We start from the raw sequence: 16,665 nt of genomic DNA, 5'->3' as shown, positions 1-16,665 counted from the left end.
TAGCAATATATTGCAAAAATTAAATGATTTACTGAAAATATCATTGACAATAAATATCCAGAAAAAATTAAAATAAAAAATAAATAAAATTAAATTTTCGAAAAAAAATTTTTTTTTTCACAATGAACAAAAAAAAAATAATATTGTTCCAATCACTGATCTTTTTGAAGCAGTACGTACAACTGTTGGTAAACAAATTCACATTCGTTCGCTTACTTTCATAAGGTTCGGACGTGTTTCTCGGTACACTTTGCGAATTAATTTTTGTGTGAATTATTTATAAAAAAAAAAACAAAAATAATAACAAAAGAAAATACCAACAAAGCAAAGTTCATGTAAGGTGAATTTTGTATTTTAACGAAAACGAAAAAAAAATTACGAAAAATAATAAAAACGAAAGTGCGAAAAAAAACCGCCATAAAATATTTGAATAAATTTGAAAAAAAAAACGAATTACGAAAAAAAATTAAATTAAATAAAAAAAATAACAACAAAGGATAAAAAAAGTAATAATCATTGAGGTGTGTTACTTCAGATAAAATTTTATGCTTACACCAAGAATTTCCGTTAGAACAAAGAAAAACTATTGAAATGATAAACTCATGAAAAATAGTCATAAAAGTGTATAAAAGTGAAATAAAAAAAAAAGTTTTATCAAAAATATTGTCTGTAAAGTTTGTCAGCAGCAGCATCATCCTGCATACAAATACAAAATTTTTTCATATGTGTCATTTATGAAACAAAAGTCAAGTGAAAAAAACTAAAACAATTTATGAATCAAACTTTTTATTACTTTAGCCGCTATCATTATAATCGGCATCATCATCATCGTTAAAATTTCTCTACGCTGCATATTTAAATCCAATTTCCCGATAAAAAAAAAATTTCCAATTTCCATCTATTTTAATAGACGCCTCCTCCCCGTGCGAATGAGGTTGTAAAAAACTGTAAAATGTGTTTTTAATGTTGATTGCAAAATTTATACAATTTTTGCGCCGCATCATTACTTCATAGAGAAATCCTGCGAGAAGACTCGAGAGACATAAACATTTCAAGTGTCAGACATAAAAAATAAAATTCAAGAGAAAATCTTGTTGTTGCAAAATTATATTACCAAAAAAAATACACGTGTATAAAGATTACCTTTTTTTCCGTGTCAAGGATCAACTCGGAAAATTTGAGAAGAAAAAAAAATGAGTGTCGCTTAAATAAATCTAATAGAGGAATCAAATTTAATAAACTGTGTAATCGACTTATGTGACATACGTACATTTAGGAAATTGTTGAATTTTCCAAAAATTAAGATAAATAGGAAAAAGGGTGAACAAGTACCAAAAAATTATTTTATTGGAAAAAGAAGAAGGGTCGTTTCGATACAAGGTAAGAGAGTAATGATATTTTGTAAAAATAATTAAATTTTTGTTATAAACATTTATGAGAATTTTTACGGCTTTTTGAGTACTGAGGTAATAAAAAGTCTTGTTGAGAATTAACAATTTTATTTTGATGAAATGTCTGAAAGAGATAAGAAGAAGTCGAAAACATTTTAAGGCAGTAATTTTTATTTCAAAAAAAAAAAATATTTTTTTTAAATTGGCAAAAATTATTTAAAAAATGATTTTTTTTTGCATAAAATTAATTCTTTTTGAAATTTTAATCAGAATTCAGGAGACAATCTGGTCAGTTTCTGCTCTAAAGTCAATTAATTTCTCAGAAAAATTCTTCAAGCTCTCTTATTAAAACTAATATTGTGATATATTGTCTCATATTACTTTGCTTTGATGAGTGATTTGACCTGAAATGATTGCTCGATATCATATTAGCACAGGAATTGTGTAACAATTTTCTGGAATTTATCTTTTATTATGGCAGCAATGCTTTGATAGGTGACTTTATTCATCAAAAGAGAATTAAGTTAGTCACGGAGTTTCATTTTAATCGAATTTGATTAAATATTATTTTAATTTTTTTTTAATTAAAATTATTTTTTTATATAATTTAAATAATTAAATTTTACATAATAATTTAAATAATTTAATAATTAATAATTAACTATTTTTTTTTTAATAAAAATTAAAAATATGAATAAAGTAAAAAATTAAAAAAAATAATTTATTTTTTATTTAATTTTTTTTAATAAAAATTAAAATTTAAAAATAAGAATAAAATAAAAAATTAAAAAAAAAAAAAAATTAAATTAAATTGATTGAATAAAATAACAGAATCTGTAAAAGTAAAAAAAAATCCTTAAATAATTTTTTTTCTTTAATTGAGCTTGATTTTTTTTTATTAAAATTTTTAATTAAAATTTGAAATACTTCTGCTATTAAATATAAAATTATTATTGATCATAAAAAAAATAATTAAAAAGTTAATTTTCGTTTAATTTTTAAAAATTAAATATTTAAAATTATATTAAAATAAATAATTTAAAAAAAAACTAATTAATTTAAAAATAAAAAAAATGAATTAAAAGAAATAATTTTTGCAAAAATTATTAAAATAAAATTTAATTAATTAAAAATTTTTATAAAAAAATCATCATCTTGAATTTTTTAAGATGATTTTTTTATATATAATTTCATTCGCTTATGGTTGCAAAAATAATTTCTTTTAATTCAATTTAATTAATTTTTTTTATTTTTGAATTAATTAGTTTTTTTAAATTATTTATTTTAATATTTGACTTTCCAACTTTTTATATTAAAATCGGCTTAAATTTATCACAACGACCTTCAAAAAATTATTAATTAAATGTTGCTATGTGATAATTCCTTCAATTATTCCCATAAAATGGGAATTTTAGATTATTACGTAAATCGATTTTCCTTGAAATTAAAATTGTTCCACGTGCACGACTTCCTGAGAAAAATATCATCGCTTGTTTGTTTACAGAAACGCGTGTTTTCTGATTAAAAAAAAAATATAAATTAATTACAATCGCTGTCATTTACTTGCTTATATTTACTTAAAGTCGGTAACAGCTTTCAGGTGAATAAAATATTTATTATTGCAAATTTTCCTGCAAAACCATAAAATGTTGTTTACTGAACAAATGTCTCTTGTTACAAATAATCTACAAAATTTTCCCTTACACAACTTAATTTTTATTGTCTACCGATAACATAAAATCACAAAAGTTACTCTCTTTCTGGGTTTACTCAAATGTGACTCACTTCCCATTTACGAACAAAACAAAAAAAAAACATTTTAATCTAAAACAAAGTCTATTCTTTGTTAAAACCGCAAAACCGATAAAATTAACAAGAAATGACTTTGCTCCGTTGATAATGTGTGCAAAAACATGTGAGTCTTGCTCGGTGTGGCTTACCAACTTTTTATAATGAGAAATTATATTATTATTAATAAAGTGCCAAAGGAGCAAAAAAGACGATGCCGCAGAAAAAACATTGATCATTAAATTGCTTATTAAATGGCTTACACAAGTATCCCTTGCAGCGAAAAACATTTAAAATTAGCATAAAGGCAGGCGTTGGCGTATTAGAGTAATTTGTTTTTTTTTTGTCTAATGTAACAAGGTTACTCTAACAAAATTGTAACAAATTTTACAAAAATTGGACACTAATGGAAACAGCGAGGATTTTTTATTTTGAGCAAACAACAAAAAAAAAAGTTATTATTGATATTTTTTGTTCAACAAAATTCGTAGTAGTTGGGAAATAGGATAGAAAAGTATCCGAGCTATTATAAAGATAAAATTTCCAATCAAGAAAATTGCCTTAAGCTCCCTCATTTTCTCTCGTTCTCTATATATTTTCTTCTATTTTGCGAACATATTGGTTATCAGACAAAAATATTTTTTTTTTGTTTTTAACAAACTCGGCTCAACAAATTTCGACAACAATAAAAACAAACGCGAAATTTCGATCGCATCACAGAACCAATTTTAAAATGATTGTCAAAACATCATTTTAATCTAAATGTCTCGTGAAATAAAACTTTGTTTAACACATTTCGACGACGAAGTAAAGTTTATTATTAGAACGTCTGTCTGATGAAGTTGAATTTTTCAAAATGTGCATTGGGACAAATTTTTTTTGAATGTTTATTGGGTTTAAAATATTCAAAAATGTGCACTGGGTTAAAAATTTAAAATAAGTGCATTGGGATGAAAATTTACAAAATATTTATTAGAATTTGTTTACAAAATAAAAATATCAAAAATGTGTATTGGGACGAAAACTTCAAATTGCTTGTTGGGCAGTTTAAAATTCTTGTCCCAATACACATTTTGAATATTCTTTTGAGTAATTTCCAAATTTTAATAATTTTTTTGTAAATTTTAATCTCAAGGCACATTTCAACATTTTTTTTTTACCCAATGCACATTTTACATTTTTGACCCATGTCACATTTTTAAAAAACTTAAAAAAAAATTTCATAGAAATGCGTTACTTTTGTTCGTAATTTTTTTCAACGACAATTTTTCATCATTTTTTTCTGTTTGTCTTATCGCAACGCATTACAAATCCTTATTTGTTGGGAAAATCGCTTAAGGTGCACATTCTACAACTCAGTTTTGCGAGTTCTACGAATCGAATGAACAAGCAACAACATATCGTTTTGGCATTTTTCCACAAATAAATAGAAAAAAACCGGCTTGCATCAGAGAAACAAAAATACGAAGTAAGAAGAGGCACAAACAAGTGTGGCAGGCAAAAATTTTCTGTCAAATGCAGGAAGGAGATTAGATGATAGATGTCGTTTCGTGGTTTTTCTGTCATTTATTATTTTTTTCGCACAAACTATTTGCATGCTGCCGTCCCGGGAGGAATATTGAATAATAAAAAAAAACACAATTAAATAGAAAAAAAAGACAAACCACACCACAAAAATTTAAATGATTAATGTTACAGCTTCTAACATGACAGTTTCTCGGTTGTACTTTGCGCAGTGTTGCAACAGTGTTTTGTTTAGGTTGGTGCGTAACTGAAAATACATAAAGTCGAGACAAAGTAAAGTTCATGCATCATGGTCATAACATCGATCAAACATCGTTTATTTTGTGCAAAGGTTTAATGTTGAGGCTTGTATTACAAGTCTTTTTGTGTGAGACAGGCAGACAAGTTAAATGAAAAATTAGTGTTTGGATTTGTTTGTTCAGGAAAATGATTCATGAGAAGTTTTTTTTTCTTGTTAAATTCTTGAAAGTTTTGATAGAAAATCAGATTTAAAGTTTTTCAAATTAATTAAAAAGTAATAAAATTGCGGTTGTCATCATGATTTTGCTGAATTAATTTTTTTTTCTTCAAAAAAAAAAAAAAAAAAAATTAAGAAAAAAATAAAATTAATAAATAATTAAAAAAAAAATATTTTAGAAAAATATTAAAAAAAAATTATTATTTAAAAAAAAAATTTTTGATTATTTTTTTAATTTAATTTTTTTTTATTTTAATAAAAATTTTATTTTTTTGGTCATTATTTTTAAAAAAATTACTTACAAACTGTTGTCCTTGACATCAAAATAAATTCATGAGGGAAAGACATGAGTATTGAGCAACAAGTTTATGAATTCTCACGCATCTTTAATATGATCTCAGCAGGTGTTCACCTATTTTTGTCTATTTTGGAGATTTATGAAGTTTGTTTGATGAGGTTTTCATAATTGCTAAAATTATTTTAGAAAAAAAAAAAAATAAAATTTATTTTGCCAATTTTTTTAAATTATTTTTAATTTTTTTGAATAAAATTTGGTTTTTTTTTAATTAATTTAATTTTATTTAAAATTCAATAGCAAAATTTTAGAATTAAAAAAAATAAATTTATTTTTATTTAAAATTTAAATTTATTTTATTAATTTTATTTTAATTTTATTTTATTAAATTTATTTAAATTTTAATCAAATTTTATACAAAATTATATTTTTTTAATTTATCATTTGGTTACGATGAATTCTAGTTAAATCAATTAGTGCATTAAAATAATTTTCTTGCTGCACAAAAATTTTCCCGCCATAATTTGATAATTTTTTAAACCTCTTTCCAAACCATTACCGTCCATCACTACAAAAACTCGAACAATACATCGCAATATTTACATTTAATTTGTTGCAACTCGTTTCTCGAAAATTTTACACCCCAATTAAACAATTGCCTACAGACCATATTCCTCACTTTTCTGTGCAAATATCTCCCGAAAATGTTTTTTTTTCTGTGTATTTTGTTCAAATTTCCATGTTTTATGCAAGTTTTAATGCTCCCTTTTAAAATTTATGCATTATTATATGGAAATGATGAAGAATTATATATTTTACTCCGCTACATGGAAAGTACTTGACACACACTCGAGACACACATACAACAACGACAAAAACATAAAACATTCAACATTAATTATAATAAAATTTATATCGTGGAGACCCTGGCAAATTTATGCAATTCCATGCACAAACATTTACTTTTTAGATAAATTTTCTTTTTTTTTACTGTCAGAGTTTCAAGTGAAGTTACTGTTTTGATTTGACTTGACAAAGTTCGTTCTGACCCAGAAAATTTTCGAGATGATGCGCGTGGAGTGTTGTATCTTTATCCCAGAAATTTACTGCTGATTAATGCAAATAACCATAATCGTAATTAATTCCATGACACGCGAATGCCTTTACTCTGCATCAGGGGCGGGTTGAGATATTAAACAAAAATGTTCGGGCACTAAAAAAAAGAAAATATTAAAACAAATAATTTTAATTTAAAATTATTTAAAATTCTAAAAAAATTATTTATTATAAAATATTTAAAATTATTTAAAAAAATTAAATTAAAAATAATAAAAAAATTTAATTAATTAAAAAAAAACTTTTAATAATTTTTTTTAATTGAAAAAAAAATTTTTTTTTTAAATAAATTTTATGTAAATCTATTTTTTTTTTAAATTAAAGTCATTTAAAAAAAATAATTAAATTTTAAATTAATTCATAAAAATGAGAAAAAAAAAATAATACAGATTCCTTTTAAAATTATTTTTTTTTTATTAAGTAAACCCTTAATTTCCAAAAAAATTTTTTTTAAATTAATTTTAATTTTTGAAATAAAAAAAAATAATTAAAATTTTTTAATATAAAAAATACTTTTTAATTTTTTTTATATTTTTTTTCAAAATGATAAATTTTGCTAACTCTAATTTTGAATCAACTATTTTTTTAAATTTAATTAATTACTTAATTTAAATTAAATTAATTTAATAATTTAATTGAAAAATTTAAAAAATAATTTAATTGAAAATTATTTTTTAAATTTAAATTAATTTATTTTTTAAATTTAAATTAAAACTATTTAAATAAAAAATTAAAATTTATTAAAAAAATTTTTATTATTTAATTTTATTTAATTTTTTTTTATTAAAATATTTTTTTATGAGAAAAATCTAATTTAATTCTAATTTAATAAAAAAAAAAATAGAAAAATTTTGCTAAAAACGGCCCTGTTCTCAACACATTATCAGCATAAAAAGAGGGGAGTTGCGTTACATCTCGTGCGTCTTCGTTATTTAATGTTGCCATGAAAAAGATATTTACACTATATTTATAAATTATTTCAAAAAAGGCCTAAATTCTTATCGCCTCATCATTACCATCAGCATCGACATAATGTTCTTTCTGCAAACACTACCATTAATTTTAACATTTTTCCAACACTTTATCTAATTAGACGCGTAATTGTTATGTAAATTTTCATAAAAATCAATTACCATTAAAAAAAATTTCCTTGAGTTTCTTCTTTAAATTCATGAAAATTGCTAAAATTACTCTCAGTCTCGTAACATCACCCGGCATGAAGTTTCTTGTAATTTTTTTCGCATTTTTCGCGACGCCAAACGGCATTTACGGCGACATTACTTGCGAATATAATGCCGATAATGAGGGAAATTGCGTTGTCAGTGGCACAGTTGCCAGTCTAGCGAGCAGCAGTCCATTAAATGACAGTGCGAACGTAATCGCCATTTCCTTCAACGACTTCCAAATGGACACGTTAACGTCGATGTGGTGCGAAAAGTTTGCCAATTTGCGGGAATTTCGCGCGGAAAATGTTTCATTAAAAATTATCGAAGCGAATGCCTTTGAAGGTTGCAAAAAACTCAAAAAATTGGATTTAAAGGGGAATTTTTTAACGGACTTGGATGTTAATATTTTCGAGCAAAATGAAGAATTGGAGGAAATTTCATTGGAAAATAATAATTTCGCCGAAATTGAAGTTGATTTGTTCATTCCGACGAAAAAATTGAGGATTTTAGCGTTAAATGAGATGAAAAATGGAGGTTTAACGGATTTTCCCGCATATCGGATGCCAATTTTGCCATTTTTGGAGACCTTAATTTTAAATAGCAACGCCATAAGTGACATCGACGAAGATGAAATTATCAGAAAATTTCCAAATTTAAAGTTTTTCTACATCGATGACAATCCCTTGCACTGCGTTCGAGTCCCTGCCATCCTCAGAGCCTTCAAATCAAGAGATATTCAAATTTTGCGGTACGACAATCAATATCGCCATTCCACGAAATACCCTTATAACCGCTTAAATGCCGTCGATTGTCTCGAAAAGTGTCAGTTTGACAAGCAAATCCCGGTCGACGAACGAATTTTTGCACTAAAGGACGAGACAAAATGGATCCGACATCAACTTTGGCATGTAAATTTGACACTTTTCACTGAAATTCAATCGTTGCAGACAAAAACAAAGACGATGACCGGCAAAGAGACAGGTCAATGCCAAAAGTTCGTGCAAAATGTGACGAATATCACGCAACAACTGACACTGAACGTTAACACGATCAATGCGAAAGTGACACAAATCCATTCGTCAATCACGGTGCTGCAAAAACGCATCGTGGCGATGGAGAAATTCGTCAACAAAAGTCGCGAATGGAGTTCGAGATTCGAAAATATTGAGACAAAATTCGAAAAATTGCAGAATTCAACGAAATTTGAACAAAAATCTGAAGGAGGATGTCACAAAGGTTGCTTGACGGACAACATTTGGTCAAAGTGGGAACAAATGAAGAATTTTACGATTGAAAGTTGTCGACATATTTTGTTAATTTTTTGATGCTAATTAAATGAGACAATTTCAGTTCATTAGCGTGTCTTTTAATAAAATTATCACATGTTTGATTATCGTTGCCTGCCTTGTTACGTTATTATTCAAATTAGTGTCATTCTCGTTTGAGCATTCTAGACACATAGCGCAAGTGTTTTTAGTCGGAATTGATGCCTACCTGATTATTACATCAATTATTGTTATGTTTATTTGTTTAAAAAAGAATTTTTGTCTTCGTTGGAGGTCAGTTTGATGGGACGTGAGCGTATTTTTTGATGCGTTTTGAAATCTTTTTTTGACGAGTTCATGGAAAAAGTTTAAATTTTAATTTGTTTTGTTTTTTTTCAATAAAAAAAAATTAATAAAATTATTTTATGAAATTATTAAAATTATTTTTAATTTTAAAATTTATTTTAATTATTTTTTAAATTTAATAAAATTTATTTATTATATTATTATTTTTAAATTTATTTTTAATAAATAAAATTTTAACTTAAAAAATTTATTTAAAAAAAATTATTAAAGAAATAATTAATTTTTGAAATTGAATAAAATTAAATAAAAATATTTATTTAAAAAAAATAAAATGTGAAAAAGAATAATAAATAATTTTAAAAAATAATAAATTTTTTAATTAAATTTAAAAAAATTAATTAAATAAAAATTTAAATTTAAATAAAAAAAATATTAATAATAAAATTAAATTTAAAATTTATAATTAAAAAAATTAAATAAAAATATTAAATTATTTTAAATAATAAATTAATAAAAATAAATTAAAATAAAATAATTAAATTTATTTAAATTTAAAAAAAAAATAAAATAACCAAAATTACGAAAATCGAAAATTAAATTATTTAAAAAAATAATAATTTAAAAAATAAAAAAAAATATAAAAAAAGTCGAGAAATTGGAATTATTTTACTTAAAATATTTACGTTTTTTCTTATAATAATTTTATTAAATTTTAATTTTTTTTTAAATTCAAATTTTTTTATTTATAATTTGAGATGTCTTAAAATTGATATTTCTTAAAAATGTTGTAAAATTTTAAAATTTTTCACAAAATTTAAAATAAAATCATTTTTTTTTTGTATGATTCAATATAATTTTTTTTTATATAAAGGGACAGTTTTCTAATAAAAACCATAAAAAAAGAAAAAAAATTCAACAAAGAACTCAAATTATTTTTTCCTCTTCTAACTTATATAATATTAGCTTCATTTCATTTAAAATTACTTCAGAACATCATCTAGCTAATTAAAAAATGAAAAATCTTCGTTTTTTTCTGACACATCTCCATAAATCCGCAATTTCAAAGCAATTTTCTATGTTTCTATTTAAACATACAATTCTATTGAGAAAAGTAAATTTATTTAGATGAAACATGTTGTTCGCTAACACCGCATCATCTCCATCCTCATTACGTGTGAAGGTTCTTTTGTTCGCGTTAATAACTCTAGTCGCATATTTAATTACCTTCTTGTTCGCATGAAACAATATTTGCTTTGTTTCGCATCGTCGTGTGAGAAATTCACTGAGAACGTTCGAAAAAATATTCTCAAACCTTTATCTCTCTTTAAGAAACTTAGTGACTTCATCCATAAATAAGTAAACCTCTTTCATTCCACACCTTTACAGGTTTCTTTTGTTATTATTTGCTTTTTTGATGATTTCATGGGTAATTTTTCAAGTTCCCCAAAGTTCAATGAAAGTCAAACAACTGCGAGCAACTTGATAATCTGCAAGACAAATACGCGCTTCGGTTTTCCTTGTTTACTCGAAATTATCATAAAAGCGACTTTGTTCGTTCTTGAGTCGCAGTCGTGTCACTTTGGATTATTTTGACGAGACCCACTTGCGTGTAATTAATAATCAGATAAATAAATTTTTCGCCAAATAAATCAATCGAAGCGATGATGATGACACAATCATGTCACTCGAAAAAAAAATTAAATCCTCGAATAATGAGCGAACATGTTTTGTTATTAATCTGAATTCAGCAAAAAAACAAAAATATGATATGCCCGATGATGCAAGTTCGTTCGCTCGTACAAAATCCTGAATATTTATTTGGTTTTTCGGTCATCATGAAGTCGCTTGTGAATAAGTTTGACATATTGTCACGTCTGCGTACGAACAGAAGAGAATTGAATAAATTATTTGTTCATTGTTATTATTAATTATTAGTCATCGCTCTTGTCGTACATGTTAATCAGACAAGGGGTCGAATATCAAGTCTCGCTACCGAAGAGATGATAAGTAGCTGGATGATAGATTTTAAATGACAAAAGAAAAATATTCACAGGTATTATTTTTGGATTTTGATTTTTTTTTGTCTGTCTATGAGATGAAATTTTGAAGCTTTTCAATTTTTTTATAATTATTTGTTATTTAAAAATTAATAAAAAATTGTAAAAATTATTTTAAAAAATTAAAATATTTTAAATATTGATAAAAATTAATAAAATTAATATAATTAATTAAATTAAAGATTTATTAAATTTAAAATATTATTTTAATAGTTAATAAAAAAATTTAAAATAGAAAAACTAATTTTTAAATTATTAATTACTGAAAACTATTTTCTTATTAATTACTGAAATGAAAAAAAAAAATAAAATAAAATAATAAATAAATATAATTAAATTAATTTTAAAAAAATATCCAAAACCTTATTTTTAAAAATAATTTTTAATTTTAAAAAATAAATAAATTAATTAATTTTAATTTAAAATAAATTATTTTTTATAAATAAAATATCTTAGAAAAAAATTAAAAAACCAATAAATAAAAAATTAAGTTGTTTAATTTAAATTTAAAAAAAAAAGTTTATTTAAAAATAATTAAAAATTTTTTAAAAATTAAAAAAAAAGAAAAAAAATTTTATATAGCAGAATTTTAGCATTAAAAAAAAATAAAATTAATAAAAATTTAAAAATAAATAAATTTTTAAAATTTAATTTTTTAATCAAAATAATAAAATAAAATTAAAAATAAATTAAAATTACAAAATTAAATTTAAAAAAATTAATATAATTACCAAAATTGATAAAAAACCAAATTTTCCATAAAGCTGTATTTAAACATTTTTTTTTTTAAATATTGATTATTTTTTAAACGAAAATCGCATATAAGAAATTCTGTTCAAAAAATTCTCTTTTAACAATAAAAAATAATCTTTCTTTAAAAAAAAAGTTTCATTGTTAAAAGAGCGATTAAAAGTTTCATTGTCACCTTATCAAATTCTACTTGATTAACTTTTTTTTTTTGTATTCATTAAAAACAAAATAAACTTCAAAGACTCGAAACAAAAAATCTCGTTGTCTGTGGAATCATCTTTTACGACCACTAATTAAAACTTTTTGCCGTCAATCCCTTTGAAAAAAAATTCTCATTAACAGACAAGTGTCAGATCGTTAAAAACTTCTAATAATGCATTTAATTATATTTTTCTGCGTTCATTCTAATCTTATCGTCTAAGAAACGATCTGACTCAATTTTAAAATATTCCACATTTTGTTTCGATCGACGTAATATTTGCTCAACTACGGAATTAAGCCACGTGACACTTTAATGTAAAACGCGTGTGTGAGTCATATCAGTTCAGTTCACTTTGTAAAAAAATAAATAATTTAAGAGGTTTGAGCACGTATAAAAAGGTTTTTTTTTGATATCTGTCAAGTAAAGACAAGAAATGGGACATTTGGCACACGCATCAGATATTCAAAGCAGCAAAACGTAAACTACAAACATGAATAGATAAATTAAAGATAAATAGCCTTTGGTTGTAAATAAACCATTTTCGGCTTGAAATCACACCTTATGTTTAGTTTTGCTGTTTATTTTGTGTTTCCTCTTGGAATTGAATGATAAATGATGTTTTTCCTCCACGTGCTACTCTGGAAGCTATTTTAATATTTTACACCCTTGTACGGCGAAACATGCTCGAGTGGCTCATTAAATCTTAAAAACATCCGATAATTACGAGCAAAAATTCCAATTTTTAACCTAAATCTGCAAAACGTACATAAATTAATAGGATAATTAAGGAACCTTTTTTTCGCTATTTTTCACAATTTGTGAGAAAAATAAAATTTTTATTGTTCCAAAAGGAGATAAAAAAGGTGTTTTTATTAGATCATTAACGAAAACAGCTTTAATTCTTTATTTATTTATCTCTTGGGAGAGACTAGAAAATGTCTCGGCAAAGTTCATATGAAATTGATAATAAGTTTAATCAAGAAAGGTCACACGAATGGTCATAATTTATAAATTGATAGTACGAATGACCACACTCGATGAGAGCGACACATGTATATGACGTCAAGTTTGGAACAGAGACGTTCATGGAGGTTTTATAGAACTTCATTCTTCATTAAAATAAAATTTTAATAAATTTTTTTTATAGAACCTGAAATAATTAAAATAAATAAAATTTAAAATAAATAAAAAAAAAATTAAAAATTTAAATTTAAATCAAAATTTTTTTACATAAAATTAAAAAAATAAATAAAAATTAAATAAATTATTTTTTTTATAAAATTAAAAAATTTTTTTTTAAAATAATTTTAAATAAATTAAATTTTTAAAAAATAAAATAAATTAATTAATAATTTAAATTAAAATAATTTTTTAAAATAAAAATTAAAAAATATATTAAATTTAATTTATTAATAAATATTTAATTTTTAATTAATTAATTAATTTTTAATTTTAATTATTATTTAATTTAATTAATTTTTCATTAATTTTTTTTTAATTTTAAATTATTATTTTAAATAAATTATTTTATTTTATTTTTTGACCTCTGATATTTTATTTCGCCATCCAAACTCCATCTCTGATTCGAAAATTACCAAAGTTCACGTGTCCATTCCACGAAATGGCATTTGTTGCCATTGATACACTAATTGTTGATGTCGTATCACGAAGTGTGTTCTATTTTTCCAATTGAATTCTATTTTTATATAAATAAAATCGCGCAGAATGGTCGTTTCGTTTCTATGACTGGGCTTTGTGTGTAATAAAATTTATTTTTCTTTCCATTTTCTTTATTTCTAATTTCTAATTTTCTGTCTGTTTTCTTCTATTTTTATTCTGTTGGATAACTTTCACCTTGATTTATGTCGAATAATCAATCGGAATAGTCTCTAATGATTTTCACCTTTTAGATTTTATGGAGTGTTTCATGCGATTTTTATTGAAATTGAAGGAGAGTGAGAGATTTAATGGCAATGATATCCTTCGTTTATTTTTAGTATTTTTTTAGCGAATTGTTTATCGGAAGCAGAGTTATTAATTTGATTGTTTTTTTTTGTTTTTTGAAGGATTTGGTAAAAAAAAGCTTTTTGAGCATCAATTAAAACAAATATAATAAAATAAAATAAATAAATAAATTATCAAATTTAAAAAAATTGATTAAAAAATAAAAAAAATAATATAAAAAAATATTTTTATTAAAAATAAAAATTATTTTATAAAAAAATATCAAATTTTTTTTTTAAAAATATATAATTCGTTTTTTGAATTTTTTAAATTGAAATAATTATATTTTTTACATAAAAAAATCAAATTTATTAATTTTAAATAAATTAAATTTTTTAATTAAATTTTAATTTATTTTATTTATTTAATTTATTTTATTTTATTTATTTTAAATTTTTTAATTAAATTTTTATTAAATACTTGCTAAAAATATTAAGTCCATTAAATATTAAACTTTAAGAACTTTTTAAAATTTTGCTCACTAAAAACCCTTAAAAACCGTCAATTCAATCATAGTCTTGAAAAATTGACACCTTATTTGATTTATGTGAGCTCTTCCATGAACTTGATCAACAGCCTGACGTATCAAGAGACCCTTATTTACATGAAAAGTTCGTAAAACCATGTTCACTTTTTATTTTTCTTAATAATTTCCCACAGCTTGGGAAAGAAATTTTTGTTACAAAGTTACTTCTGGATTCTTTCGTTGTCTTATAATATTAAAAATGTTATGAAAAGTCGGGAACTTTGTTGTAAAAATACAAAGAAAATATAAAATTATACACCGCTGAGACATGCCGTCACTTTTTTTTCTTATTTTTTGCTTCTTCAAGCCTTTTTTCTTGTTTCAATGAAAAAGCAATCCATTTTCACTTCATCATAATAATAACAATAATGCCACAGATGAAAAAAAGTAAAAATATCATTTTAATCTTTCATTCTTCTAAAGTTACATTTCTGCTACATTCTTGCGGTTTTTTATAAATTTTCTTTTTTTTTACTTCTTTTTCCTCGGGAAATGTTATCTTTGCTTTGTTTCGTGTTTATTTTTTCAACAATGAGTCACTTGCAATTGCAATCAAGACTTATGACCCGGTTTTGTATGAAAATGTCGAAATCTTCCGTTACTAAGTGGTAGATATATCACAAAAATGCGTAGAAAGTCGTCATGAAATGCTCTGATCGATTATCTTGAATGCACATTTTTTCACTCGGACCATCATGAGTGACGTTATGAATACGAATTAAATGTTAATTTAACAGACGTGTTGAATTTTTTACGCATTAATTATGTTTCATGAAGTTAATTAACGTCAATTAAGCATGTAACTCTTCAAAAATGTTTAGTGGTTACTCTCGATTAGTTGTTTGTTTTAGTGCTTAAAAACAGTCTACGAACTTGATCGTTTGAATAAAAAAAAAATATTTTAAAAAAAGTTTATTTTTCGGAGAATGAGTAACAATGTAAGCGCATTTTGATTTCTAAAAATTTTCAAAATATTTTAAAAATATTTCTAAAAATATTTTATTTTATTTAACCACGTGGTTTATTTTATTTATTTTTTAATTTATTTAATTTTATTTATTTTTTTTACATTTAATTTAATTATTTTATTTATTTAATTAATTTAAATAATTAAATAAATAATTAATAAATTAATAAAATAATAAATAAATAAATAATTAAATTAATTTACTTAATTAATTAAATTAATTATTTTTTATTTAATTTTTTATATTTATTTAATTTAATTAATTAATTTAATTAATTAATTTTTTATCTATTAAATTTTTTTTTTTAACTTTAAAGTTTTTAAATATTTAAATTGAAATTTTTTATTAATTAATTTAATTTTTATTTTATTTAAAACTTTTAAACCACGTGACTTGCAACATTTTCTATTTTTTTGTGTTTAAAATGCGATAAAAAATTAAAAAAATAGAGATTGATGGAGTAGCGCATTATCGAGATTCAAAAAACTCGCAACATATGATTAAATATCTTTTAAAATATTTTTTGTACTTGTTGACGAGGCGTAACTCTGTAATTATTATCTCATTTTCGTGTTTTAGGGGAAATGTTGTAAATTTTTTTTTTTATTCATCACAATTAAAATCATTTCTTTTTAAAAGCTCAGTCGGTCATCAAGTCAATTTTTACGAGCAAAACGCGCTTTCGATCAACAACTCATAACGCCGCTACGTTCACAATTATTATTATGATCACTCGTAAAGACATTAATTAAAAAAGTTTATGTTTTATTAAATAAATATTTGTCTTCCTCTTTGACTTTGCTCCGTATTGCATTTCAATTTCACGCTCATTTCACAAGTAATTTTCGTT

At 23.2% G+C, this 16,665-nt stretch overlaps 1 protein-coding gene across 1 annotated transcript in view; it reads left to right on the top strand.

Annotated features, from left to right (window-relative positions):
- Positions 1 to 226: 226 nt before the first annotated feature.
- The window catches only part of LOC134829434 (uncharacterized), a 55,084-nt gene continuing 38,645 nt past the window's right edge, over positions 227 to 16,665 (top strand). The window contains exon 1 of the mRNA XM_063842498.1: positions 227 to 1,380. The gene's annotated coding sequence lies outside the window, so the exon portion shown is untranslated. The remainder of the gene's footprint in view (positions 1,381 to 16,665) is intronic.

Source organism: Culicoides brevitarsis, chromosome 2 (assembly GCF_036172545.1).
Source record: "Culicoides brevitarsis isolate CSIRO-B50_1 chromosome 2, AGI_CSIRO_Cbre_v1, whole genome shotgun sequence".
NCBI lineage: Eukaryota > Metazoa > Arthropoda > Insecta > Diptera > Ceratopogonidae > Culicoides > Culicoides brevitarsis.
This window is presented reverse-complemented; position numbering and strand designations above follow the sequence as displayed.